This window comes from Macaca nemestrina, chromosome 13 (assembly GCF_043159975.1).
Source record: "Macaca nemestrina isolate mMacNem1 chromosome 13, mMacNem.hap1, whole genome shotgun sequence".
NCBI lineage: Eukaryota > Metazoa > Chordata > Mammalia > Primates > Cercopithecidae > Macaca > Macaca nemestrina.
Genome location: NC_092137.1, coordinates 23,041,498 through 23,068,964, shown reverse-complemented (window position 1 = coordinate 23,068,964; position 27,467 = coordinate 23,041,498). Strand labels below are relative to the sequence as shown.

Here is a 27,467-nt window from a genome sequence, read left to right as displayed (position 1 = left end):
TATTATATGAAAAATTCTTAGAAGTGTATATGGCATATAGTAAGTGCTACATTATTATCACTATAATTATTTAACAAAATTACTGTAAACATTACATGAGATAATATGTGTAGAAAGTTGGACAGGGACTAGCCATGCAATAATTCTGGTTATACTTTCTTTTTTCCTCATTGATGTTTGAAATCACTCTATTCCTTTGCATTAAGCATTGACCTCAAAGACTTATAGCACCCTTGGAAGAGGATTTATTTTCTTGTACACCTGTGTATGTTTGAATTAGTTCGTCGCTTACTGTGGGACAGAAAAATGTAAAAGTTCTGGGTGCTAGAGCTAGGGAGAGTGGGCCAGGAAAGAAAGGATAAAAGCTTGCCATACTGTTTTCTGGTTTGTTGAAGGGGTGAGTGTAATTTAGAGAATTAAATGTAGGAGTTCTCTTCATAATACTATGCAAAAGGCTCACCATCCACACATCATAGCTGCAGGCTTGTTGTGATTTGCTGTATGAGACTCTGGAATCTTATTGAGAATGGAAAAGAACTCAAATAATATGCATTGAAATCCGGAAGCTCAGCCCAATGGTCTTGGAAATTGTGCCTCTGAACTGGGATCTGTTTGCTTCATTCATTTATATATTCACATATTGTACATTAATTCATTTATACTCAGTAAGCATTTATTGATAATTTATTGTATCTAGGCATAATGTTAAGGATTATAGCAGAGAAATATTTAGACTAAAGGCTGCCATCAGGCATTAGGGAATGCAAAACATACATGAAAATCATTAATTAAGTGAATCAATAAATATTAAGTATTTAATATTGTGTCTGGCAAATAATTGGGATTCAATATTTGTTAGATGAGTTTGCTGTAAGTTTTTATTATTTATACTATCAAGTTTGATGAGTTACTGTCTACATATGGGGTTTAAAGGAGGAGTGAGATATTGCTCTGTTGGGGACTGAAAGGAGATATCTTCAGAAAGGAGGTCACATTTGAGATGGGCCTTGAGGCAGGGGTATAACTTGGTCATGGACAAAAGGAAAAGAAGTGGGTCTCTAGCTGAAAGGTATGGTGTGAACCACAAGGCAGTAGGAAATCATAGGGGATTTATCATGAAAAAATACCAAGTACTTTGAAGTGGAAGAAACATTATGTACAAGTATTGAGAGATGAAACTGGGAAGGTAGGTTAGAGATTTATCTTGGTAGCTTTGAGTGCCAGGCTGCAGACTTTGGGCCTTGTGGTGTGAATGAAGCAGTATCATTCAACGTTTTATTTATTTATTTATTGATTACTCCAGATGAATAATCAGGTCTTGATCTGTTTTTATAATAAAAAAATAATTGACAGCAGTCAACAGTAACACCATAGTTGCTATTCTTTTTAATGAAATTGTCCTGTGAGAATTCCAGGTATACAAAATGAACCCACCTGGTCACCCAAATTTTGGATAATAATCTCTTGATTTGTGATTTTCTATTTACAGATTCAGCCATGTCTTCCTAGGACCCAGCAACCAAACCTGGACCAAAGGTCTCAGATCCTCAGTAGTGGGGGTGCATCTGGTGATTGTATTCATGCTAAATTTGTGCCAAGAGACACCAGTACTCGTGGGAGAATTAATATTTCACTTCTGTTTAGGTTTCTCATCTGTGAGCTGCTATCACTGAATACATAAAGAAATTGAGCTTGTATGATTTCAGTCTTCACCTTCTGATGCTGATGAAACAGGATTCTATGCAGGTGAGTGGGCTGAGGAGCAATGAGGTTAAGGGAAGTTCCGAGGAATATGAGGGGATCCTTTACCCCATTTCCTGTTTTCCCTCCTCTTTCCTCTTTCTCTTCTCATCTTTCCTCTCCCCTCCTCTTGCTTCCCCTCCCCTCCCCTCCCCTCTCTTCTCCTCTCCTCTCCTCTGCCTTCCTGTGTTAGTCAGGGTTCTCTAGAGGGACAGAACTAATAAGATAGATGTATATATTAAAAGGAGTTTATTAAGGAGTATTGACTCACAGGTTCACAAAGTGAAGTCCCACAATAGGCTGTCTGCAAGCTGAGGAGCAAGGAAGCCAGTTCAAGTCTCAAAAGTAGGGAAGCTAATGGTGCAAATTTCAGTTTGTGGCCAAAGGCCTGAGAGCCCCTGGCAAAACACCGGTATAAGTCCAAGAATCCAAAAGCTGAAGAACTTGGAGTCTGAAGTTTTAGGGCTGGAAGCATTCAGCATGGGAGAAAGATGAAGCCCAAAAAACTCAGCTCTTCTATCTTCTCCTGTGTGCTTTATTGTGGCCACACTGGCAGTTGATTAGATGATGCCCACTCAGATGTAGGGTGGGTCTGCCTCTCCCAGTCCACTGACTCAAATGTTAATCTCCTTTGGCAACACCCTCACAGACACACCCAAGAACAATACTTTGATTCCTTCAATCCAATCAAGTTGACACTCAGTATTAACCATTATGTCTCCCCTCCTCTCTCCTCCTCTTCTTTCCCCTCCCCTCTCCTCCCTCTCTCAACATGCATATGCACATGTACATAAGACACATATAGTCACATCATGTGGAGCCTCAGGCAAGATTATATGAAAGTCAGCTTCAACCTTGATATGGTTTGGCTCTGTGTCCCCACCCAAATCTCATCTTGTAGCTCCTATAATTACCACATGTTGTAGGAGAAACCCAGAGGGAGATAATTGAATCATGGGGGCAGGTCTTTCCTATGCTATTCTCGTCATAATGAATAGACTCATGAGATCTGATAGTTTTAAAAACTGGTTTCCCTTCACAAGCTCTCTCTCTTTTTGCCTGCTGCCATCCATGTAAGATATGACTTGCTCCTCCTTGCCTTCTGCCTTGATTGTGAGGCCTCCCTAATCATGTGGAACTGTAAGGCCATTAAACCCCTCTCTTTTGTAAATTGTCCAGTCTTGGGCGTCTTTATCAGCAGTGTGAAAATGGACTAATACAGCAAATTGGTACCAGGAGCAGAGTGCTACGGAAAAAGTACCCCAAAATGTGGAAGTGAGATTGGAACTGGGTAACAGGCAGAGGCTGAAACAGTTTGGAGAGCTCAGAAGAAGGCGGGAAAATGTGGAAAAGTTTTGAACTTCCTAGAGACTTTGTTGAATGGCTTTGACCAAAATGCTGGTAATGATGTGGACAATAAGGTCCAGGCTGAGGTGGTCTCAGATGGAAATGAGGAACTTGTTGAAAACTGGAGCTCTTTGTTATGTTTTAGCAAAGAGACTGACAGCATTTTGCCCCTGCTCTAGAGATTTGTGGAACTTTGAACTTGAGAGAGATGATTTAAGGTATCTGGTGGAAGAAATTTCTAGGCAGCAAAGCATTCGAAAGGTGACTTGGGTGCTATTAAAGGCATTCAGTTTTAAAAGGGAAACAGAGCATAAAAGTTTAGAAAATTTGCAGCATGACAATGCAATAAAAAAGAAAATCACATTTTCTGAGGAGAAATTGAAGCCAGCTGCAGAAATTTGCATAAGTAATGAGACCCAAATGTTAATCATCAAAACAATGGGAAAAATGTCTCCAGGGCATGTCAGAGACCTTTGTGGCAGTCCTTCCCATCACAGACCTGAGGCCTAGGGGAAAAAAAATGATTTTGTGGGCTGGTCCCCGGGTACCTCTGCTATGTCCAGTCTAGGGACTTTGTGCCCTGCATCTCAGCTGCTATAGCTGTGACTAAAAGGGGTCAAAGTACAGCTTGGGCTGTGACTTCAGAGTGTAAGCCCCAATCCTTGGCAGCTTCCACGTGGTGTTGAACCCACAGGTGCTCAGAAGTCAAGAATTGAGGTTTGGGAACTTCCACCCAGATTTCAGAGGATGTATGGAAATGCCTGGACGCTCAGGCAGAAGTTTGCCACAGGGGTGGGACCCTCATGGAGAACTTCTGCTAGGGCAGTGGAGTCAGAGCCCCCACACAGAATCCCTACTGGGGCAATGCCTAGTAGAGCTATGAGAAGAGGGCCATTACTGTCCTCCAGACCCCAGAATGGTAGATCCGCTGACAGCTTGCACTGTTTGCCTGGAAAAGCTGCAGACACTCGATGCCAGCCTGTGAAAGAAGCCAGGAAGGAAGCTATACCCTGCAAAGCTACAGGGGCAGAGCTGCCCAAAATCATGGGAACCCACTTCTTGCATCAGCGTGACCCAGATGTGAGACATGGAGTCGAAGGAGATCATTTTGGAGCTTTAAGATTTGACTGCCCCACTGGATTTCGAACTTGCATGGGACATGTAGCCCCTCTGTTTTGGCCAATTTCTCCTGTTCAGAATGGCTGTATTTATGCAATTCCTGTTACCCCCATTGTATGTAGGAAGTAACTTTACTTGCTTTTGATTTTACAGGCTCATAGATGGAAGGGACTTGCCTTGTTTCAGATGAGACTTTGGACTGTGGACTTTTGAGTTAATGCTGAAATGAGTTAAGACTTAAGGGGACAGTTGGGAAGGCATGATTGGTTTTGAAATGTGGAGATGTGAGATTTGGGAAGGGTCAGGGGTGGGATGATATGGCTGGTTCTGAGTCCTCACCCGAATCTCATCTTGTCGCTCCCATATGTGTTGTGGGAGGGACCTGGTGGGAGATAATTGAATCATGAGGGTGGGTGTTTCCTGTACTGTTCTCATGATAGTGAATAAGTCTCATGAGATCTGATGGTTTTAAAAAATGAGGTTTCCCTGCACAAGCTCTCTCTCTTTTCGCCTGCTGCCATCCATGTAAGACGTGACTTTCTCCTGCTTGCCCTCTGTCATGATTATGAGGCCTCCACAACCATGTGGAAGTGTAGGTCCATTAAACTCCTCTCTTTTGTAAATTGTACAGTCTTGAGTATGTCTTTATCAACAGTGTGAAAATGGACTAATACAGACCTGCATTTGGGTGTTTGGCTTTGTCAGTCCCTGGTCCTATGACTGACACAATAGCCCCTCATATTCTTTCAAACATAAAAAGTAGTTTCCATGCTGGTTTAGTTGAGTGGTGGTAGTGATTGTGAGGTAGACCCTAAAGTAGATCATGGCAGCTCAACTGTCTCATTGACCTGGGCATATTCGGACAGTGTATAGAAATGAGTAGAATGCGTAAGTATAAAGCACCTTCAGAGAGTGGTTGAATTTGGGGAGGAGGTTTGGCAAGGAATTAAACCAGCTCCAGGTATCTCTAAGCAGCTGAATCTATAGAAGACGCATGTGAGTTGTCCTTTGTATGAAACATGGCAGCCCAGAAGTCATCCCTCTTTGTGCAAGAACAGCCTTGTTTATTCAATCAATTCCTATTTGAGCACCTACTGTGAATTAGGATTGTGCTGGGCCTCAGGGAGATAGCAGCAAACAAGGTAGACGAAAACCTCCACAGTCATAGAGGTCACTTGTGAAACAGATAGAAGGGTTGTTTTAGTGGCTTGGTCTCCAGAGGTTGCTCCCTGCTTATCGCTCTCAATAGATTTTAGTGAAACGCTTTGGATCAGAGATGGGAATGGATCGGACCCCATTCGTGGGAGGAATTTGAAGTACCAGATTATAGTCAGCTGACCACATTCAAGCAGGAGGACAGGGATGGAATCCTCTACTGTGGGGTGGATCTCTGGTGGGATGGCTTTTTTAGTTGGCTCTTGCCCATTTGAATTTATATGGAGGGCAATGGGAGCCAAGAAGACAGAGAAGACCAAATGCCAAAAAGATTCAGGAAGGCTTCTCAGGGACAGTGACTTAATGGACTTTCAGAGAGAAAAAGTTTTCTTTCAAATATGGAATTAAAGAGTAAGTCAATATTGGATTGACTGAAAATTGGGCTGACTTTTGAGATAACAGAGAGGTGCCTAAGAAAACCACATAGAATGACAAAGATTGAACAGATTTGCCCTAGGCTTGAGGGTCTGTAGCCTGCATCTTTCTCCAATGCTTTTTTCCTCCTTTCTACTCCTATATTTGCATTGTTACTGGCACAACCTTTGGTATCTTTCTAGGATCCCTTCACTGGCCTGTCTGCTACCAAATCCTGCCAGGTCATACTACAGTCATGTGTCACTTAATGACATGAATATTTCTGAGAAATGTACCACTGGGTAATTTTGTCATTGTGAAAACATCATAGAATGTTCTTACATAGACCTAGATGGAATAGCCTGCCACACACCTGGGCTTTATGGTAGAGTTCATTGCTCCTAGGCTGAACACCTGTACTGCATGTGACTATATTTAATATTGTAGGCAATTATAACACAATGGTAGGTGTTTTCATATCTGCACATAGAAAAGGTACAGTTAAAACATGGTCTTATAAGATCATGGAACCACTGTCATACATGCCGTTAGACATTGAAATGTCATTGTACAGTGCATGACTGTATAAGCCAAAGTCTATACCTGGCCTTCACCTGACACAGACCAGCCTTGTCACACCAGATTCAACACAGATCATTCTGTTTCTAACAGAGATCCTGTGGCAGCCTGCAGCTCAGAGGCCTCTGTGGGCAAGCTCCATGGAGCTGGGCCTGCTGGCTTTTTTGTTTGCACACACCAAATTTGAGATGGGCTATCATTAACCAAATGGAGAGCAGCTGTGCTTACTGAGACAGTGTGCCTCCTCAGATTTGTGGACATGTCAGAATTTTTTTTTAGCCAGAATGTGTGGCTCTAGAGGCCTCAGAAATATGTGAAGCAGCCTTAGTTAAGGTTCTACAAGATCCCCCTTCTCTCTGGTTTCATATAGCCTGGGCTGACATAGTGATGTAGCCTCAAGTTCCTCAGTTAGGGGATCATGCCTTTAGGATGAATAGGGTTTTCCCTTTTGAAAAGCAAATTCCTCTAGCAAGATCTCATATTAAGCAGCTCCCAGCCAATGACGTATTTTGGTGTGAATTAAGGGCTGGTAACTTCCTCTACAAATTAAATGAAGAGCTGGAAAAGGAATAGGTCAGAGAAATAAAAGTCCTGAGTGAGACTACCCTCACCTGGAGGATATCAGGTATGAGATAGTCACAGATGGAAGACAGGGCTGCCAAAGACTAAGTTTGCACACCTCAAGATTGTGTCCTATGTTGTCCCTAAATGAAACAAGATTCATTTTTATTTGTTGTTGCTCTATTGTCAAAGGCATGGTGAGATAGACCTCATCACCCTCTCTTCTTTTTCCCACACATCCTCTATTTACCTCTCCCTTTCCTTATCTTGTTTCTGTTCTCAATGGCCCAGGATTCAGGCTGCAACCAGTAGCCCTCAGTGCCTGCCAGCCACTCATTTCTAGGAAGCTAAGAATGACTTATGGGACATCATTTGTGGAATGGAGGTGTTCACAGGCCCTCTCCCCAGTGATACAACCACAACTGGTGAAAATTATATACATTAAAATTTTTTTAAAAGTCTCTGAGCATTGTCTTTGGGGCATACAGCAGATGAAGAAATAGTTATTCAAGAAAGTTGACTGCATCTTGGTAAGGATGGGAATCCATGGCATTTGATCCGCAGTTTCTTCCTCCCTTCCTACTCTCTCAGCTCACAGTGAGGGAATTTCCACACTGGGCAGGTACAACCAAGAATAAAGGACTCCCTCTTCACTCAATTTCCAGTGGAGGGCTCCAGTGTCTCCAAGGGGTAGGGGCCGGCTACCAGCATTTTACATTCCCACCACATCTCTGTGTATCAGAGGGTCTATTCCAGGCAAGAATGGCTGAGAAATCTGGGGCTGTCTTCCTCCATCCATGCCATACTAATACTAATACTAATACTAATACTAATACTAATAGGGCAGAATTCCAGGCATGGCAGCCGGGAATAGAGGGCCCCATCACCTCACCCTAGCTTGGGTAAAAATCTCTATGCAAGGAGAGGTGAACCACAAAGACTGGAGGCTGCCACACCAGCCCAAGGTGACACGCATAAAACTCACAAAGCAGGTATGTGACTCTGAGAGAAGTAGTTCTCTGTCTCTGACCCTCAGTTCTAGAGCAGTGCTGCAGACTTTTTACCTAAGGGGAGAGGCAGGGCACAAGATCAAAAAGCACTGAAGCTCTCCCAAGGCTTAGGGGCTTTATTTTTACCACCACGTAAGAAAGTACAAACCTAAGAGTGCTCTTAGAAACAATGGGTATTTTGGTGACATGCAATTAAGAGGGGGCTGCTTGCTCCGTGAAAGCAACAAGCTTAACCTCAGACCATCTAGAAATTTACTGGAGGGAATTATGGAAAGAGACAGCTAAGAGATAGTTTCTTCAAAGGCTGGCCTCAAAGATTACCCCTGCCAAGGGACTTAAATTTAATTGCATCAGACTCTGGAGCAATTTACGCCTCAGGGTAGTATAAAACATAATAGAACAATTAGCCAGCAATTAGTGGGGGCTAATAGCTGGGCATGATATAAATGGAGGCAGACAACAGAGATATCAGTGAAAGAGACAGTCAAAGAGAGCACGAATAAAACCACTGAAGTCTCAGGGTGACAGTGTGCATGCCCAAGGATGCATCCTCTGAGCGGTGACATCAGAGGCTGCATTCCTGGGGGAACAGACCACTAAAATAACCTAGTCAAGTCACTGAAATAGGCAAACAACAACATCATCAACATCAAGCTGCAGAGCAAGGGATCAGCACGCAGAATTGTTACAATATATCATCCAAAATGTCCAGTTTTCAATAAAAAATTATGAGACATGACAAGAAGTAGAAGAATGTGACTGATACATGGAAAAAAGGCAGGTCATAGAAACTGTGAAGGGCCTAGATATCAGACTTAGCAGACAAATACTTCAAAGCAACTGTTATAAATATGTTCAAAGAACTGTAGGAAACTATGCTTAGAGCGACAAAGGAAGGAAGGCATAATGATGTTTCATAAAATAGAGAATAATGAGAAAGAGATAGAAATGATAGAAAATAGATATTATGAAGGTGAAAGTATGATAACTAAAATTAAAAATTTACCAGAAGGGCTTAATCGTACATTTGAGCTGATGGAAGAAAGAATCAGAGAACTCAAAGATAGATCAACAAAGATTATGTAGTCTGAAGAATTAAGAGGAAAAAAATGAAGAAAAATAAACAGAGCCTCAGAGAAATAGGGGACACATATATGTAATTGGAGTACCAGAAAGAAAAGAGAAAAAAGAGAGCGGAAGAAATACTTGAAAAAATCATGGCTAAAAACCTCTGAAATTTGATGAAAGCCATTCATCTATACACCTAAGAGCCTTAACAAATTCCAAATACAATGAACACAAAGAAATTCACACCTAGACATATAGTAAAAATACTGAAAGACAAACAACACACAAAAAAAATCTTGACAGCAACAAGAGAAAAGTACTCATCACATACAAGGGGACCTCGATGAGATTATCAATTAACTTTCTTCCATCAAAGACAATGAATGAAATGACATAGTTAAAGTGCTAGAGAAATAAACCTGTCAACCAACAATCTTATAACCAACACAACAGTCTTTTGAAAATGAAGATAAAAGAAAAACATTCCCTGATAAACAAAATCTGAGAGAATTTGCTGCTAACAGACCTGCCTTACAAGAAATACTGAGGAAGTTCTTCAGGGAAAAGCAAGTGATCCCAGACAGTAATTTGAATGTACGTGGAAACAACAACAACAAAGAGTAAAGATAATTATGCAAGTATAAAATAAACTATAAAAGCATATTTCTTTTCCTTAACTGATTTAGGAAGCAGTTGTGTTAAACTATGCATGTAATTGTATTATCAGACCTATTACATATAGAAAGGTAATGTATTTGACAATACAAGTACAAAACAGATATGTGGGAGCAAAGCTGTATTGGAATAAGGAAATGACACTAGAGAGTAACTTGAATCCACAGGAACAAAGAACCAGAAATGGCAAATAAGGGCGACAGAGCTAGACTCTGTCTCAAAAAAAAAAAAAGCAAATACAACACACTCTATAAATAAATACTTGTTATCCTTTGTTTTCTTCTTTAAAAGACAAAGTTATATAAGGTAATTATAACTATGTATTTTTGTATAACGATGTAATACAATCAGTTTTACATATCTAGATGTAATATGTACATCAGGAATACCACAAAAGGGGGAGGAGTGAATAGGGCTATATAAGAGTAATACTGCTTTGTCTCATGGAACTAAATTAGTATAAGTCTGAAGTATATTCTGATAAATTGATATGAACATGGTAAGCTCTAAAGCAACCACTAAGAAAATAACTCCAGGGTACAAAAACGTAGAAAGGATGAGTAAGATCTAGTACTTGATAGCACAACAGGGTGACTATAGTCAATAATAATTTAATAGCACATTTTTAAATAACCAAAAGAGTATAATTGGATTATTTGTAAGACAAAGGATAAATGCTTGCAGTGATGGACACTCCATTTATCCTGATGTGAATATTACACATTACATGACTATATCAAAATATGTCAGGTGCCCCATAAATATATACAGCTCCTATGTATCCACAAAAATGAAAAATACACAATTTAAGGAAAGAAAATAACTTCAAAAATATGGTAAATTATTAAAGGAACTAAAATGTTACACTGGAAAATATTTGCTTAATGCAAAAGAAAGCAGTAAAGGAGGAATAGAGAAAAAGTTAGAGACATATAGAAAACAAAAGTTATAATTGCAGCCATGAATTCAAGTATAACAATAATAGCATTAAATGTAAACAGATTAAACAGCCCAGTCAAAAGGTAGAGATTATTAAATTGGGCTAAACACAAAAACCATGATTCAACTATATGATGTCTACAGAGTAAATATTTTAAATTCAAAGATACAAATAGGCTGAATGGAAAAGGATAGAAAAGGACATATCATGTGAACATCAACATAAGAAACCAGGAGTGGCTGTACTACAGACAAAATAGACAAAAGCAAAAATCAAGTTAATAGACATAAACAGGAACATTTTATAATGATAAAAGGAGTGTTTATCTATTATGGTGATATAAAAATTACCATCTATACAACTAACAGTGCCTCCAAGTACATGAAGCAAAAACTGTTAGAATTGCAGTGATAATAGGCAATACAAAAAATAGTAGTTGGAGGCTTTAATATTCCACTTTCAATAACGGATAGAACAACTAGGCAGAAGATTAACAAGAAAAGATAAGACTTGAACAATACTATAAACCAAGTAGACCTAACAGACCTCTATAGAACACTCTACCCCAAAAGAAGCAAATACAAATTATTCTCAGATGAACATAGAACATTCTCTAGGATAGACCATATGGTAAGCCGTGAATAAGACTTGATACATTTAAAAGAATTAGAATTATACAAAGTATGCTTTCTGATCACAATAGAATGAAACAATAATAGTAAAATATCATAAACATGGAGAAATTGAACAACCCACTTCTAAATAATGGGTCAAAGAAATCAGAAGAGAAATTAGAAAATATTTTGAGATGAATGAAAGTGAAAACACACATACAAAATCTTAAAGCAGTGTTTAGGGGAAAATGTGTGTGGCTTTAAAAAATTGTATTAAAGAAGATCTCAAATCAATAACCTAACCTTTCATCTTAAAACAGTGATAAAAAGGAGCACACTAAACCTAAAGCAGACACAAGGAAGAAAATAACAGAAATTAATGAAATAGAGAATAGAAAAACAATAGAGAACATAAGCAAAAGCAAAAGCTATTTCTTTGAAAATATCAAGAAAATTGACAAATCTTTAGCTAAACTGACCAAGAAAAATAAAAGACTCAAATTATTAAAATCAAGCATGAAGGAGGGGACATTGCTACTGACCTTACAAAAATCAAAAGAATTATAAGAGAACACTATGCACATCTGCATAGCAATTTAGATACTAAATAATTTGCGTAAAATGGACAAATTCTTAGACACATATTATCAAATTGACTCAACAAGAAACAGAAAATGTGAACAGATTTCTAACAAGTAACAAGACTGAAATAGTACATAAAAAACTGCAAAGAAAAGTCCTGGCCCAAATTACTTCACTGGTGAGGAAGAAGTCATACTAATTCTTTACAAACTTTTCCAAAAAAAGGTAAGGGAACATTTCTCAAGTCATCCTATTAGGCCAGTATTATCTTGATATCAAAAGCAGACAAAGATATCACACACACAAAAAATAATAATAAAACTACCAATGAACATTCCTTATGAATACAGAGGCAAAATCCTCACTGACATACTGAAAGAACTGGTCTAACAACATATAGACTGGATTATACACCGTGACCAAATGGTATTTATCTGAAGAATGCAAGGTTGGCTCAACATATGAAAACCAATTAATGTAATACACCATGTCAATAGAATAAAGGACAAACCACATAGTTATCTTAATAATTTCAGGAAAAGTGTTTGACAAGCACAATTTCACAAAATATTCAATAATCTAGGAAGAGAAGGAACTTCCTCAATCTGATAGAAGTCATTTATTAAAAATCCATAGGCAATATCATAATTAATGGTGAAAGACTAAATGCTTTCTCCCTAAATTCGGAAACAAAATGAGGATGTCCACTCTGATCACTTCTACTTAGTTTTGTTGAATTCTAGACTGGACAATTATTCAAGAAAGGGAAAAGACATCCAGATTGGAAAGGAAAAAGTAAAACTATCTCTATTAGCAGCCAACATAATCCTATATATATAAAATCCTAAGGAATCCACTAAAAAATTTGTTGGAACCCATAAATGAGTTCAGCAAGCTTGCAGAGTATAAGATACGTATGAAAAGGCAATTGTATTTTCATACTGCAGTAATGAACCCTCCAGAAATGAAATATACAATTTATTGCCATGGCATCAAAAAATAATTGTAAATTTAACACATGAAATGCAAAATGTATACTCTGCAAGTTACAAAATATTTTGAAAGAAATTAAAGAAGCCTTAAATAAATGTCCTGTTTAGAAAAGCTTTGTCTCTTTCAAGGTTATGAAAATATTTTCCTGTTTTCTTCTAAGAGCGTTGTTTCATAATTCATACCTAGTTCTATAATCAATCTGATGTGGTTTTTTTGTTTTTTTTTTTGCATGTAGTATGAGGTAGGGTTTAGGATTCACTTTTTTCCATATGTATATACAATTGATCCAGTACAATTTGTTAAAAGATCAATATTTTTCTCCTGCACTGCAGTGGTATGTTTGTCATAAGCCAAGTGACTGTATGTGAGTCAGCTTCTGGATTTTCTATTTTGTTCCATTGGTCTGTCTACCCTTGTGCTGATACTACACTGTCTGTCTTAATTACTGTAGCTTTATAGTAGATGCTGATATCTGATATAGGGGATATCAGCCTTCTCTTAGTTGGTATTTTCCTGGTTTATCTTTTTCAACCCATTTACTTTCTACCTTTCTTCAATTTTTATCCACTCAGCCCCATGAGATTGCCAAAACCTCTGCTGTTTTCTCTGCTTTTTATCAGTGGTTCTCTGCCAGGTATGTGTGTCAAGAATTGGCTATTTCTCCTAGTGGAAACATGGCCAGCTAACCTCTGTCTGCTTCTCTTTGCTCAGAGATTTTGGCTCCTCAAGTCCTAAATTGATTTATTTCTTGGTGTTTTTTCCTAACTTTTCTAGCTGTTCAGCAGGAACACTGATCTGCTTACACAACTCTATCCTAGCATCCTAGCTGGACGCAGGTGTCCTAGGACCCCTGATACCTAACTTGCATGTTTAAAAGCAGACATTACATCAGAAAATCTGTATTTTTCCACATTATTTTTTTAAAATAAATCACATTATTATTTTTAACAATGCAGGCAAAAACATTTGATAAAATCCAATACTTGTTTATGATAACGACTCTCTTGGAAAACTAGAAAAAATAGAAATTTATTCAATTTGATAAAAGTCTTATACTAAACACCTACAGCAAACATCCAATATTTGCCTCCTTTTATACTCACTCCCTTTAACATTGGAAATAAGACAAGGACACCCACCATCAACATTACAGTTTACATAGTTAGGGAGGTCCAGACTGATACATTAGCACATACACACAAAGATACACACACACACACACACACACACACATCAAAAGGAAAAACACAAAATTACTATCATTTTCTTAGAAAAAGTATCTGAACCAACAAACTATAACAACCAATAAAATTCCAGTTATATTTCCAGAAAAAAGATAGACATAAAATATATAATACCCCTCCATATTAGAAGTAATGTACTTGAAGATATAATAGAATATAAAATGTCATTTGCACTATCAACAAAAGCATAACATACATAAAAATTAATCAGATGAATGCATAAAACACAAATGAAACATTCTATCAAAGGACATATAAAAAGACTTAAAAAACAGCACCCTGTATATATGAGCAAGTCACTCATTATGAACATAACTCTGCCCCAAATTAATCCATGAATGCATTACAGGGCACTCTCCCCAGACAGCTCATGTGGCGGGCTGCAGAACTGGCCTCATTGCTGTGAGTTCCGTACCATTTCTGGGAGCACAGTGAAAAGAGAAAAGTGGGGAAATAAAGGCAAATTTTACTGATCTCTCAGTTTACAGGGGGCCTGGAGGAGTGAATCAGTGACAGTGAGTGAAAGAGTGGTCTCAGCAGGAAGAGGTGGGGGCAACGCTGGGATTTGGAAATGCCTCTGTGAGTGACTCATGTTTAACTGCAGGTGACTTGCAGACTGATGCTGAATGATTCAGGATTGCCATATACACAGTGAGGATGCCACTAATCCCCATTCCACCCTCCTCACGGGGGGTCATGAGGGTCTGATAACATAATGGGAGTATTCCTTGAAAAATATAAAGCCACCATGTAGCATTGAGGTGACTTCGCAGCTATCTTACCAAGACACTCAGTGTGAAGAGTGACACTCAGGTTCTGAACATCAGAAACACCCAGGTTTCCCATCTCTCTTGAGACACTCCCCAAAAGTGGAGGGCCTTGGTGGTGCTGGGGCTGGGGCTAAACTGGAATCAGTGCCAAACCTAATAATTTCAGTAGCTTGGGGACCTGTCCTTAATCTCCAGTTTAGGAATACAACTACGAGGTACTGCCTCTGATTCTCTCTCTGAATGCAATAATGATGGCAGGTACTCGCAGTCTGTTCTCTGTTAAGCCCACTTTCATTAGGTGGGAGAAACATGTAGCAAAGTTGCCTTTGTAGCTGGCTGGGTGCTTAGCTGGAAGAAAATGAACATCAAAGGACGCATCCCTACCAGAAACTTAGGATCCTTATTTTAAAAAGGCCCTGTGCGCGGCTCTGGTTAGGACTGGGCTGTAACCAGCAGAGTTGAGAATGGGGAAGGCTTTTCTGGGATAGAATCTGAACATAATTCAGATGGTTTTCAGAAACAAATAGGATCTGTTTTGAAATCAGATAAAGTCATGATAAAAAGAATTTCATTGTGTCCATATCCTACATTTAGAGGTTAGGGCCCTTCAAAAAGAGGAGATGCAAAGAAGAGGGCAAGGGCTGATAGAACTTCTGATTGTCTTATTTCATTAGCTAATTAATTAAATAAGTATTTTTGAATGCCTACTATGTTGCAAGCCCTCTGCTGAGATCTGTTTTTAAAACTTTACAATTATTTACTTTTTTGAATCTCAGTCGCCTCATCTTTAAAAATATATAGGAAAAAAAGTCCACCTTCCTTCACCAGGTAGAGCCCTCTTAGGAGCAGGGGGTTTGTCGCTGAAGTTATGTCCCACATACACTAGTTGGCAGTTCTTTGTGGTCATGTTGCTTTCCCTTTCTGTAAGAAGCCTTGCTCACTAGATTGTTTACATGTCCCTGTCCCCAAAGACCAGCAGACTGAAGTGGCTTCGGTTGTTTGGAGGGGTTGAGGTTGGTTTCGTATAAAAGTGAAGGAGCTGTTTGAATGCCCAACGTGTATGTTGCAGCTTAGCTTGGGAAAAGTGGCCCGACTCCTTCAGTGAGGATGAAGGACTTGAAGGTTGCCAAAGCATATTGCAAGATTACCAACAACATGCATTCACTTTTTGGGTAGAAACCTGGAGTTACTAGAAGTCTAATTATCCCCTGTTTACTGACATCAAGGCTTATGTCCTAAAGATATGTTTAGTGGGCATCTATGACAGGCGCTCATACTAAGTTAGAGTGGGTGAATCTTGGGGACTGAGGCAGAGACCCAGTGGAGGCATGATTGGCCATGTTTCTTCTTGTTTGCCTGAATCTGTCATTGTGCCAGGTGGATGTAGAATGTAGTACAGAAAACACGTTTGGAAGAAATATCAGGAAGCTGTTTCTTGCTCAGAAAATCAGCGTGTGTGAATATCCTCCCACATCGTCGTACTGACCATGATCCACTCAGGTGCTGCTGTGGGCAGGAGGTTTTTCTTTCCTGGATGAGGATGTAATAAAGGCCAGGGGTTCCCCATATTTCTGTCAATTATTTCTGGCTTCTCCACTTGATACTTTGATCAACTAACCAGGTAATAGGCACCTTGCAAGGGAGAAGAAGGAAAAGAGATCTATCAGGGAAGAAACTATTTCTGGAGGGGTGCAGCCCTCTGTGTCTTGCTTTCTCTGTTCCAAAAATATTCCTTCTCCACCCTTGCTTTTCCTTGTTTGGAGCACACTGGGCACAGGGTGGGTGATTTCCCCCATTAAACACCTCTGAGAGTCTATCGTTGTCTTCAGTGAGACAAGAAGAAAGAGGGCAAAGAAGAGAAGACTGTTTTCACGGTAGCTGCTCCTGACTTGTGCCCAGCTCATGATGCTCAGGGTGGCCTCAGGCATGGGGCTCCAAGTGGCTGGGCTGAAGGTTATCTGTGCTGGTACTGAGTGTGAGTGGGTGGAAACTAGGCACAGTCTTCCAAGGCAATGCAGTTTGTATGCCTACACATGCATGCATTTCCCTGGCCAAAGTTTCAGCTAATTTGTATACAAATTGGTTTTAGAAAGATTATTCTTGTTGGAAAGGCAAGGGCTATCTGAAAGGTGGCACTCTCATGGATGGAAAGTGCTAGAGTCAGAATAGGAAGATACAAAAACCGTAGATGTGGGTAGAGATGGAATGGGATTAAGCAGTTAGCTAGGTTTAGAGAGAAAAAGGCAGAGTGGTGGCGAGGCCTTGTCTGATTTAATAGAATCATATTTGCCATACTTGGCTTGTGGGAATGCTCCTTTCTCTTGGATGTAGTCCTATAATTTGGGAATATTGTGGGCTGATAAACAGAAGTACCAGAGAAATGGCCCCAGGGTCCAAACAGCAGTTTATATACAGGTGTGGGTCAGTGGAGAAGAAGATTCTTTTGTTTTTCCAGTCAATTAGAACCTTTTCCAGAGGAGACTCAAGTCACAGGCATGACCGTGATCACTGCTTTTCTCTTTTTCTGCTTTTTTCCTGAGCAGGGAGGTGCAGGACAACCCGGTGAAAATGAACTAGAGAAAATGATGGGGTCACTCGTGATCTAAATTGGCCTTTGAGGAAAACAATCTGCTCATGGTGAGGCTAGACAAAGGCTGCAGACAAGCTGCGAAAACAGCTTTGGATGTGAATCTGGCTTGCCATTTGGGGGCTGCTCTGGAGGGACTGTTTTTGAAATAAAGATTTAGGATAAATTAGAAGAAAGCACTCTGATTAAGACTGGAAGTAAAAACCAAGTTAAACAATGAATATAGAACCGTGCAAAATAGAGAGTGACACTGAGCACATCTTGAACTTTTATTTAATTAAAAATGTGCTTTTAAAGAACTATTTACTCCAGCTTTTCAGATTTAAACCCTGCTGTTTAAACAGTGGTCTTTTCTTGTGGGAAACTGTAAGCAGATACACAGGTAGACAGAATCTTTTACTGAACGCTTTTGTTCTCATCACCCAGTCTCGATGGTGATTTACCTAAGACAATCTCCCCATCCACACACCAATGCCCTCTGCACACTTCCTTCCTTTCCTATTATTTTGAAGGAAATCCCATAAATCAAGTAATTTCACCTATAAATATTTTAGTGTGTTTTTCCACAAGATAAAGTATTGCTCCTTTAATAAACAAGATAAACCTCTTGCTCATCCATCCCAGGCTGTGGGGAGGAGGATCGTTTGACAAGTGAGGTCATACTTCAGGTGATGCTGGCTTCCCTTGGGGACCCAGATCCACCAGCCTCTTGGGTTCCCAGTCTAGAGATGTAAACTACAAACAGAATAAAAAATGATGCAATGTGTAATAGCTTCTGCGTTGTGAGGGCCACTCCTAAGTGACCACAGGACAGTCAGCCATCTAGGCTGTATTAACTGGGTCATTTAGCTCCAAGCAGACTTAAGTTACTAAATGCAGAGGAGGCAAAGAGAAACGAAGAGCTTAGTATAGTCAGGGGAAAGGAGATGGGCTTTCATTTAAAGCACACTTCCATTGTCTGTAATAGGGCAGGATGGGCCTAATTAGAAGTGAAACAACATAAATGCAAGCAGCACAAGCAGGCGGATCTGCTTCCTGCTTAGGAACCACTTGCAGGTTGAACAGAGCAAGGATGGAAGTTTCATGTGAGGCTGGAGATCATCCTGAGTCCCTGATCTTTGCCTCTCCTCCCATGCTGTCACTGGGGTTCAAGGTCAGCTGTAAGGAGCAAGGAGGCAGGGGTGTGACAGTCTTCAGACTTGTCTTCCCAGGACAGCGTGACTTGCACTAACAAGTGCTTGTTCATGCTTCTTTGTTCCAGCATGGGCTCACAACAAGCCTGTGCTGTGACAGTTTTCCTTCCCCACTTTACAGCGAGGAAGCCGGTGCAGCGGCAGGCGAGGAGAGCAGAGGGTCCCAGAGCTGCAGATGTGATCCAGGGATAATCCATTGGCATTGCTCCTTGTAGGTTTCATACTTTCAGAAGTGAGGTTCCCTCTCTGATACTCGAGTCCCAACTATGAACCACCCTCTGATGGCTCCATCAGGGAGCCCCGTTCCAGACTGAACCCCTCTGTGGCTTCTAAGCAGGGCCAGCTTCACCATGAGTCCATGCCTGGGAAAAGGCAGGTGTTTCAGGGTGCTAGTTATGGGATTCAAATCCCAAGTGGATAGATGAGACCCAAGTGCCTCCATAACTCTGCTTTTCTGTGTGAGCTGGGACTTCAGTCCTCTAAGCTCTTATCTAGCAATAAGAACGTTTGCCATTTCCTAGACCTCCAGGGAATTTTCTATCAGAAAGTTATCACAGAGAAAAAAATCACAGGATCAAAGTCCAAAGGCACATGTGTGAGTCCCAGATCTAATACTGGTTAATTTTTGGACCTTCAACTTGTCATCTTTAGGAAGGGACAATAGTAGTGGTACTTGCAGGATTGTGTGTAAGTCAAATTAGATAGTGTAATCTTTAAGAACATTACATATTTTATTGTTTATATTGTTGTCACTATTATTTAAAAAGTCATTAGATTTAGACATCAAACATGACATGGTCTCCCTGTCTCTCTAGGATGACGTTACTGTATCCACTAGCTAAAAAAGGAATATTCTAATCCTGCCATTCATTGGCTGGTATAATTTCAAAGAAGCCTACCACTCCTTCCTCCCTCCATCTCATAAAAAATTTGTAAAAAGAAACTTTCTGATAATTGGTTATAACAACACCAATGCTAAATTCATTCTAATTTTAATTTCCTGGCCTCAGCTCAATTCTTCTGGAGTAGGCTGTTTGCAGTTTTCCCCCACTGACTTTCTTTTCCCTGAGAACACAGAATATTTACAAGGTACATTTTCCTTTAAAGAGATTTTTCCTAAAATCCAAATGTTATTAATGGATTATTGGTGTCTCCTGAAAGACACTGACCCAAAGAGCAGACATGATTTAAAAATCATGCAGTTATGGTTTCTTCAAAAGTAGGGTTCATCTATTTGTTTATTCAACAACAATTCGCTGAGCATTTACCATGTGCCATGCCTTTTGCTAGGCATTATGGAAAATGAAAAGGTGAAAAATTCAGGTTCTTAGCCTCAAGGAACTTATATCTAGGAAGCAGACAGGAAAACAAGCAGACAGCTGGAAAATGTGTGAGAAGATAAAGGGAGTGGTGGTTTTGCCTGGAAGGACACAGACGGCTTCCTGGTGTGGTTCACTTCTTACCAGTCTACATCCTTCTTCGTGTCCCTGCTTTGCTCACTCCTACAGACCTCACTTCATAGTCTGCTAGCCCAGAGGCCTCTCAACTTCAGGTGGATGTGGCCACCTCCTGTCTTGGATGCTATAGCTCTCGTTTACACCTTCCTGAGCACAGAGACTGTGACTTAAAGGCTTCAGGTATCTGTTCTTAGGGATTCCAAAATATTTCCAGGAAGGCCTCTGGGAGGGTAGGCAGAGGGAGGCTGGATCTAACCCATTTCACTGACCCCTCCTCTCTCCAGCCGGCAAGGCTTCATGAGCCAAGGGCTCAGATTGCTGCTGGTGATGGAGGGATGTTTGAGACTTTCTGAATCCCAGGGCTGTTATGAACTTGAAAAAGGAAGTGTTAGGACATAGGTCAAATGGGCCATTATACCTGGGTCTTCACTGAGCACCTAACATGTACTCATCTTTGTATTAGCCAAGCTGAGCACGCTGGAGGTAGGGCAGCAGTGGTGGAGTGGAGGCTCCCAAGGAACCAGAAATGAGCAGAGCAAAATGCTATGTGCTTAATCCTGTGCTGAGCCTTGCTGGAGTTTGTGAGTGGGGTGGGGATGGGCTGTGGCCTTCCAGGAGTGCAAGTTGCATAGGGGTAGTGTGTGGGAATATCTGGGTGAGCAGGACAAGTTAAAAATTCCCAGGCCACGTGTGGGCGAGAGCTTGGCAAGGTTAAAGGTGCCCAGAGGAGTAGAGACTCTTCAGTCTGCAGTGGCTAGAGAAGATTTTGGAAAGAGGGCAGGACAGAGGGTTAAGGTTGGGGCTCAAAGCTTCTGAGGGATGTTGAGGCTAAGAGGGGTTACATGATGTCACTTTTGTGTCTCTGGATTCCTCAAGGTTTGGAGTTGGTGCTTTGTAATATTGATTGATCAATGCATTAGTTTTGGGTTGAGTTCAAGACTGGAGAGAATCCCCAAGGTCTCTTTTGTTCATTCCACTGCTTTACTTTCTCATTGTGTTCATGTCCTTGCCCTAAATAGAGATAGTAGACTCTCCCCATGTTTAATTATATTTTATTTTTAAAAATTCTATTGGAAATCATTTTTAATGGCTCTCCATAGCATAAGGTTTATTTAGCTAAGTGTGGGGCATAGTATATTCTGAACAAATGCCTGAAGTGACTACCTTGTATTAATTACTCCCCATCTATACCTCAATCCCTATTTTTTACAGATCTCTGGATTAGTATATCTAATTGTTTGCTGGACATTTACCCGTGTGGCCCATTGGCACTTCAAATTTATTGTCCTAAGACTTTTCTTCATCTCTGCCACCATTGTCCTTCACCCCACCACATGCAATCAGCTTAACCCTCCTTCCTTAAAACCAGCATAGCCAAAACAGTAGGGCATCTCTGGCTCTTTCTTTCACTTTGCTTACCCTTTACCTAGAGTTGGGGTCTGTTTCAGCTTCTAGCTATGAAATAACTTAATCCTGCCCTTTCTTCCCCTGTATTGCTGCAACTTCGGCGAAGCTTAGCCAGCATGCTGCTGAGGTTATTTAGTAGAATGTAAGTTGACATGCTGGCCTGAAAGAAAAATCTGACTCGTCAGTCCCTTGCTTTAACCCCTGCTGGTGGATTTGTCCATAGAGTGAAAACCAAGCTTCTAACAATGGCTCATGAAGTCCTCACCTTCTTGCTCCCATCTGCCTTTCCAGCCTCGCTTCCTCATGCCCCGAGCAAATTCTGGATGATCTTAAATGTGCCGCGTATGTGTCATGTTGTCTTTGCCTGTGTCCCCAGATATGCTGTCTTACCCTTTCCTCATTTCTACATCTGGAAAATTCGGCCTCTGAGACCTAGCATTATTTCCTCAGCAAAGCCTTCTCTGACTTCTCCAACCAGGGTCACCCTCTCACATGGGCTTCCGTGCCACCTTGGATTACCACATTTTATCATAATTATATTTAAATGTGTATTAGGATGATCTGTCAGACTGAGAGGGAAAGGATTACTGTCTTATCCATCACGGACACTTCAGTACCACGCTGAATGCTCTGTAAGTATTTGTTAATGGTTAAAATAGAAAGGAGCTTAGATCTTTAAAAAAAAATCTCTTCTGGTTTAATTATTCTTAAATTCATTTATTTATTCATGCATTCATTCACTCCCTGTACAAACATTTACTGAGTACCTACTATGTGGGAACTCCCCTCCCTTCCTCTAGGCAACAAAGCCTTGATTAAACAGACATAAAAGAGAAACAGCTGCCAATCCATTCTCCAGGAAGCTCTGCTCCACAGGCCTTCATTTAGGAATCCTGGAGCTTCAGTTTCCTTTCGTCAGCTTTTTTTTCTTAATGGCCAAACTCATGGTGTCAGTGACAATGGATTCTGCATTAGTATTAAAAATTTATTCAATAAATAATGGATTAGAACCTCTGTTTAATAATTATTAATGCACTGCAATTTCAGTTGCCCAAATCTCAAGATGTTTTAAACATAACTAATTGAAAACACAATTAACAGCAACTTGCTGAAATAAATTTGAAAGGCAGAACACTCTTGAAAACCTCAGACTATCAGAGAAAAAGTTCAAAAGTGGCCCTCTCCCCATACCACCCCAACAGGAGGAGCTGATGCTGAACCCCAGCAGGGAAGGATGGTGGTCCCTGGCAGGGACCCCGTCTGGGACTTGGAAATTGGTTTAATAGCAGTTTCTCTGTGGATACTGAAACTTCAGGTGACCACTTTATCATGCCTGGGGACACAGGGGATTTGCCTCACCAGCATGCTGTGCTCACATATGTCAGATGGGCCTTTAGAGAGAGGTTGATTTGGTGACCTCATTAGGCATAAACTCAGCAAAAGACGTCCAGACCCTGGGGTCTGGGCACGTGTTGGGGCTGGATGTTGTCTCCAACCTGGTGAATGACAAATCTGTGGCTGGGAGACCTGGGCTCCCAGCATTGAACTCTGTGCTCACTTACAGGCCGTGATGTCCCCATGTTCTTTCTGTGACTAGTTCTGTTTATCCTGACTCAGCAAAAACAGTACTGCTGGGTCTTTGGATCAAGGGCTTACAACAAGTGCCCTTTGCATTTCTTGCTTCAACCATAGTCAGCAAAGGGAGAAAATGCATGGAGGGTTTCAGAGGATGGACCCTGGGCTGGTTGTTGGGCTCCAGGACCCTAGAGGGGCCCTGAAGAAAGGCAGTGGGCTCTTTTTGTCTTTTTACAACTGTCTCTATTCTACTTTTGATTCCAGAAAGGTCTTCCTGCTCACATTTGCTTTTGGGCTTGGGTACACTTACCTCCTTGTTTCCATCAGTCCTTCACAGGTTTTTAAAATTTTTCTGTAGGTATTCAATGAGACATTGTAAGGAAATTAATCCACTACAGAGTCAGCCAGTAGCAGGCACTCAGCACATGGCAATTCTCTTTCCACTGTTAGCCTTGTCTACTGCCTCTGCATGATGAATCCATCCTCAGGATGGTCAACCCTGCCATGGGTGTGCTTTCAATAGGATAATAATATAGTTCTTGGACACATAGATGCTATTCCTGGAGGTAGCTGAGAAGGAAGCTGTGCCACTCTGGGGTTCAGTCTAGAGAGCAGCATGGCTGGGCTTGAGATATGGGTCAGGGGGCAGTAAGCAATGTGACCAGAGATATAGAATGAGGATATTTTGCAAAGTACATGGAGAGCTAGGCTAGTAAGTTTGAGCATCATCTTAAGGGGGACAATGAAGAATTTTTAAGCTAGAAGGTAGCGTGGACTTTGGCTTAAATCGTATACTCTAGAGCAGTGGTTCTTAAACTTTATTGAGCATCAGGATTATTTGGAAGGCAGGCTGAAACATGGGTGCTGAACTCCACCTCTGGAATTTCTGATTTAGTAGTTCTGGGATGGGGCCTGAGAATTTACATTGCTATGACGTGTCCAAGTAATGTGAATGCTGCTGGTTCAAGGACTACACTTTGCTCTTCTGTAGAGGATGCCCTGGGGGTGGGTAGGCCTGGAGGCATGGAACCCTTTAGGAAATTGGTACAATAATCCAGTTGTGAGATGATGCCAGCTTGATTTAAAGCTGTGACTCTAGAAAGAAGGGGAGATAGCACAGAAGAAGGGTCAGTAACAATTGATGGTCCAGTTGGATGAGTGGGAAATACTGGAGACTCTTCCAAGATTTTTCCCCTGGTAACATGAGAAGCATGATAGTGCTTCTCATAGGGAAGGACATGGAGTAGAGGTATCCTGGTCAGGATGGAGGAAAGTTGTCTGGCTGATGGTTCCAAATGATCCCAGGTGCAGGCACAAGAAACCTAGGGTGGGTGGCTGCATTCTAGCTGGGCCTTTTTGGTGCCGTAGCGGCCTGCAGAGGGAATATTTCCAGGAAGGTACCATAGGGCTAGCACTGGGGTGAGTTAAGCAGGATGTCTAATGTATAAAATTAAAAGAGACACCCACTGTCAGGGTCATGCAAACTCTGCCTGACTCTGAATATGAGCTCCTCATTAAATTTTACCACCTAGGTGCCTCACTTGACTCACCCTAGCTGCAAGGTTTTGTGATGCTGTTGCTGTTGCTTCAAGCCTAGAAGGAGCCTAGTGAGGTCAGCATGGTGAAAGGAGGGCTGCAGAGCCCAGCATTGGTATTGAATCCCATCATTGGCATTTCAGTCCTTATTAGAACAAACGATGAGATCATCCTTTAGCCAGAGGCTACCATACTCCTGTACACAACTTGTATTGATCCAAACCTTGTAATGCACAGGGTTGCTGAATGGGGCTGAGCACAGAGGTGGCTGGAAAGTCTTGCAGGTCTAGAGCCTTCTGTGGGGAATGTGCATACATGTTCCTAAGGCATTAGCAACACCTGGTATTTCTGTACTGGCTGAGCCAATGGGAAGAGCCAGCTGTTCTTCAGGAGACCAAGGATCAAGTCTTGCAGCTTCTTTCTTGAACATACTTTTAAATATACTGTTTTGGTTGTTTGTTTTTGTTTCTGTTTTTGTTTTAAGGACTTAATCTATGGAGCTCCATCATGCAACCAAAGCAATCCAAGTTTAATCTCTGAGCATTCATCTCTCAAGTTCAGATTTTTCTTCCCGCTTCTCAGCTGGAGCATTCCCTAACTTCTGAATGTCTAAAAATACTCAGCGTGGTTCCCTCTACAAAACACCAGCACCCTGCCAGCTGTTAAATAAATAAACTCAAAAAAAAATGCTGTAGTTGTGAAATAAGATATATTTAATTAAATAAAAAAGGAAAAGCAAGTGCTATTACAAGAACATAAAACTGTAAGGCATAAGATAAAAACTAAATTACTACAAGGCAGCTCGATCCAATCTAATCCTTGAAGATAAAGATGAAACCAGAAAATTGCATGTATTGAGAAATCAACATAAGCCCTGAGCAAATATTAACTAGAGATCTATAAACTGGTTGATAATAAACAGTACTATGAACATTAGAATTAAAGAAGGAAATGGAAGCAGAGCCACATTGGGGTAAGGGGGACTTGAGTTCATCTCTCCAGTCTGCTTGGAGACAGCATTTATGGGATGATCTTGCTAGAGTGACTTGTCTACTAGCTAATTTCAGTAAATCCAAGAGGCAAAAGTGAATGGTATAAAGGTATCTGGCAAATTTCTATCTATCATCTTTTGAAAGACACAAAGATTGATGTGATCTCATCTTACCAGGCTATAAAATGGAGCCTGTAGATAAAACGTTTGCCTTTTACCATGGGTTTCAAAGTTAGCTATTGGCACGATTTTAGCAGTGTATTTAAGCATGAAGAATGGGCCAATTACATGTTAAGTAGCCTTTTTTTATGGTTCTAATAAAGGTCCATTTAGACGTTTATACTGACAACTCAGTTCTTTGGAAGGGCATTTTTCAAGTTGCCCGCTAAAAGAGGACATTTCACGGTTTTTCTTTTTTTTAAAAAAAGGGAAAAGAAAAAATAAAGCCTCCTATTAGCTGGAGAATGTTGTTTCAGCTTTCAGAAATATGGTTTGTACAGAGGCCGGCCTTCTGATGAGAAGGTAGCAGCAGCAGCTGGACAAATCAAGCCAATTCACAGGTGAAGGTGTTCTCTTTGTCACAGTTTCAGGCTCTGGGATAAAGCTGCTCCATTGAGAGCATTCAAGCCTGTCACACCCCACACAGGGAGCTTCTGAATACAGTCTGAATGGGAAACGGACTCTGCGGAGTGAGAGGGGTGGCTCCCGTGGGCGGAGAATGCAGCCCTCCATCACATCAAGGTCCAGGAACAGCCAGGGCCTCCGAGGGAACGGGAAGACCTTTTGGGGACAGAGTTAACGTTCTTAGGCCCCTGGGGATGTAGGTGACCTGAGGACTCAGAAACATGGCTCGTTCTTTTTTGCCTCTAGTGAGACTCCAACTAAAGTGTTCCTGACAGAAAGAGATACTTACGTGCTCATCGCTCTGGAAAAGAGGCTCCACAACCTCCTGGAGTCAGGAGCCAGGTTTGAGTCTTGCCATTCACTCATGGTGAGTCTTCTTGGGGCCTTACACTCTTGCTGCCAGCTCCTTGAAGATAGGAAGGAGCTTGTCGTAGTTGGCTAGAGCTTCCAAAATGAAGTACCACAGACTGGGCGGCTTAAACAATGGAAATTTATTTGCTCACGGTTCTGGGGGCCAGAAGTCCAAGATCAAGTGCGTCAGGACTGGTTTCTCCTGAGATCTCTCTCCTTGGCTGGCAGATGGCTGTCTTACCGCTGTGTCTTCACACGGCCCTCGCTTTCTGTGTGTCTGTCCTCATCTCCTCTTCTTGTAAGGATACCTGATTCTTATAAGGGTTAGGGCTCACCACGATGACATCATTTAGCCTTAATCATCAATTTAAAGGCCTTATCTCCAAACACAGTCTCGTTCTGACATACTTGAGGTTAGAACTTCAACATATAGAATTTTGGGGAGAGGCAATTCAGCCCATAACAGGACTGCATCTTAAACCTGTTTGTATAACTGGGAAGGTAAATATACTGCATCTACTTATTCTGCCTCCAGATATTTGCTTAACACATGAGGGGCAAAAAGTAAGCCTCATGTTGTCCCCCATTATGTTTTTTTTTTTTTTTTTGAGGTGGAGTTTCATGCTTGTCGCCCAGACTGGAGTGCAATGGCGCGATCTCGGCTCACCGCAACCTCCAACTCCCTGGTTCAAGCGATTCCCTTGCCTCAGCCTCCTGAGTAGCTGGGATTACAGGTATGTGCCACCACACCCAGTTAATTTTGTATTTTTAGTAGAGACAGGGTTTCTCCATGTTGGTCAGGCTGCTCTTGAACTCCCAACCCCTGGTGATCTGCCTGCCTCGGCCTCTCAAAGTGCTGGGATTATAGGCGTGAGCCACTGCACCCAGCCGTCCCCCATTCTGTTTATGGAGAATGGGAGAGAAGGTGGCCTGCA

General features: G+C 41.1%; 1 long non-coding RNA gene across 1 annotated transcript; it reads left to right on the top strand.

Moving 5' to 3' along the window:
* Positions 1–1,657: 1,657 nt before the first annotated feature.
* On the top strand, positions 1,658–27,262 carry LOC139358027 (uncharacterized). The gene is made up of 3 exons (XR_011612232.1): positions 1,658–1,746; positions 26,428–26,548; positions 27,144–27,262. It is a non-coding gene; the product is annotated as an uncharacterized lncRNA (long non-coding RNA).
* Positions 27,263–27,467: the final 205 nt, after the last annotated feature.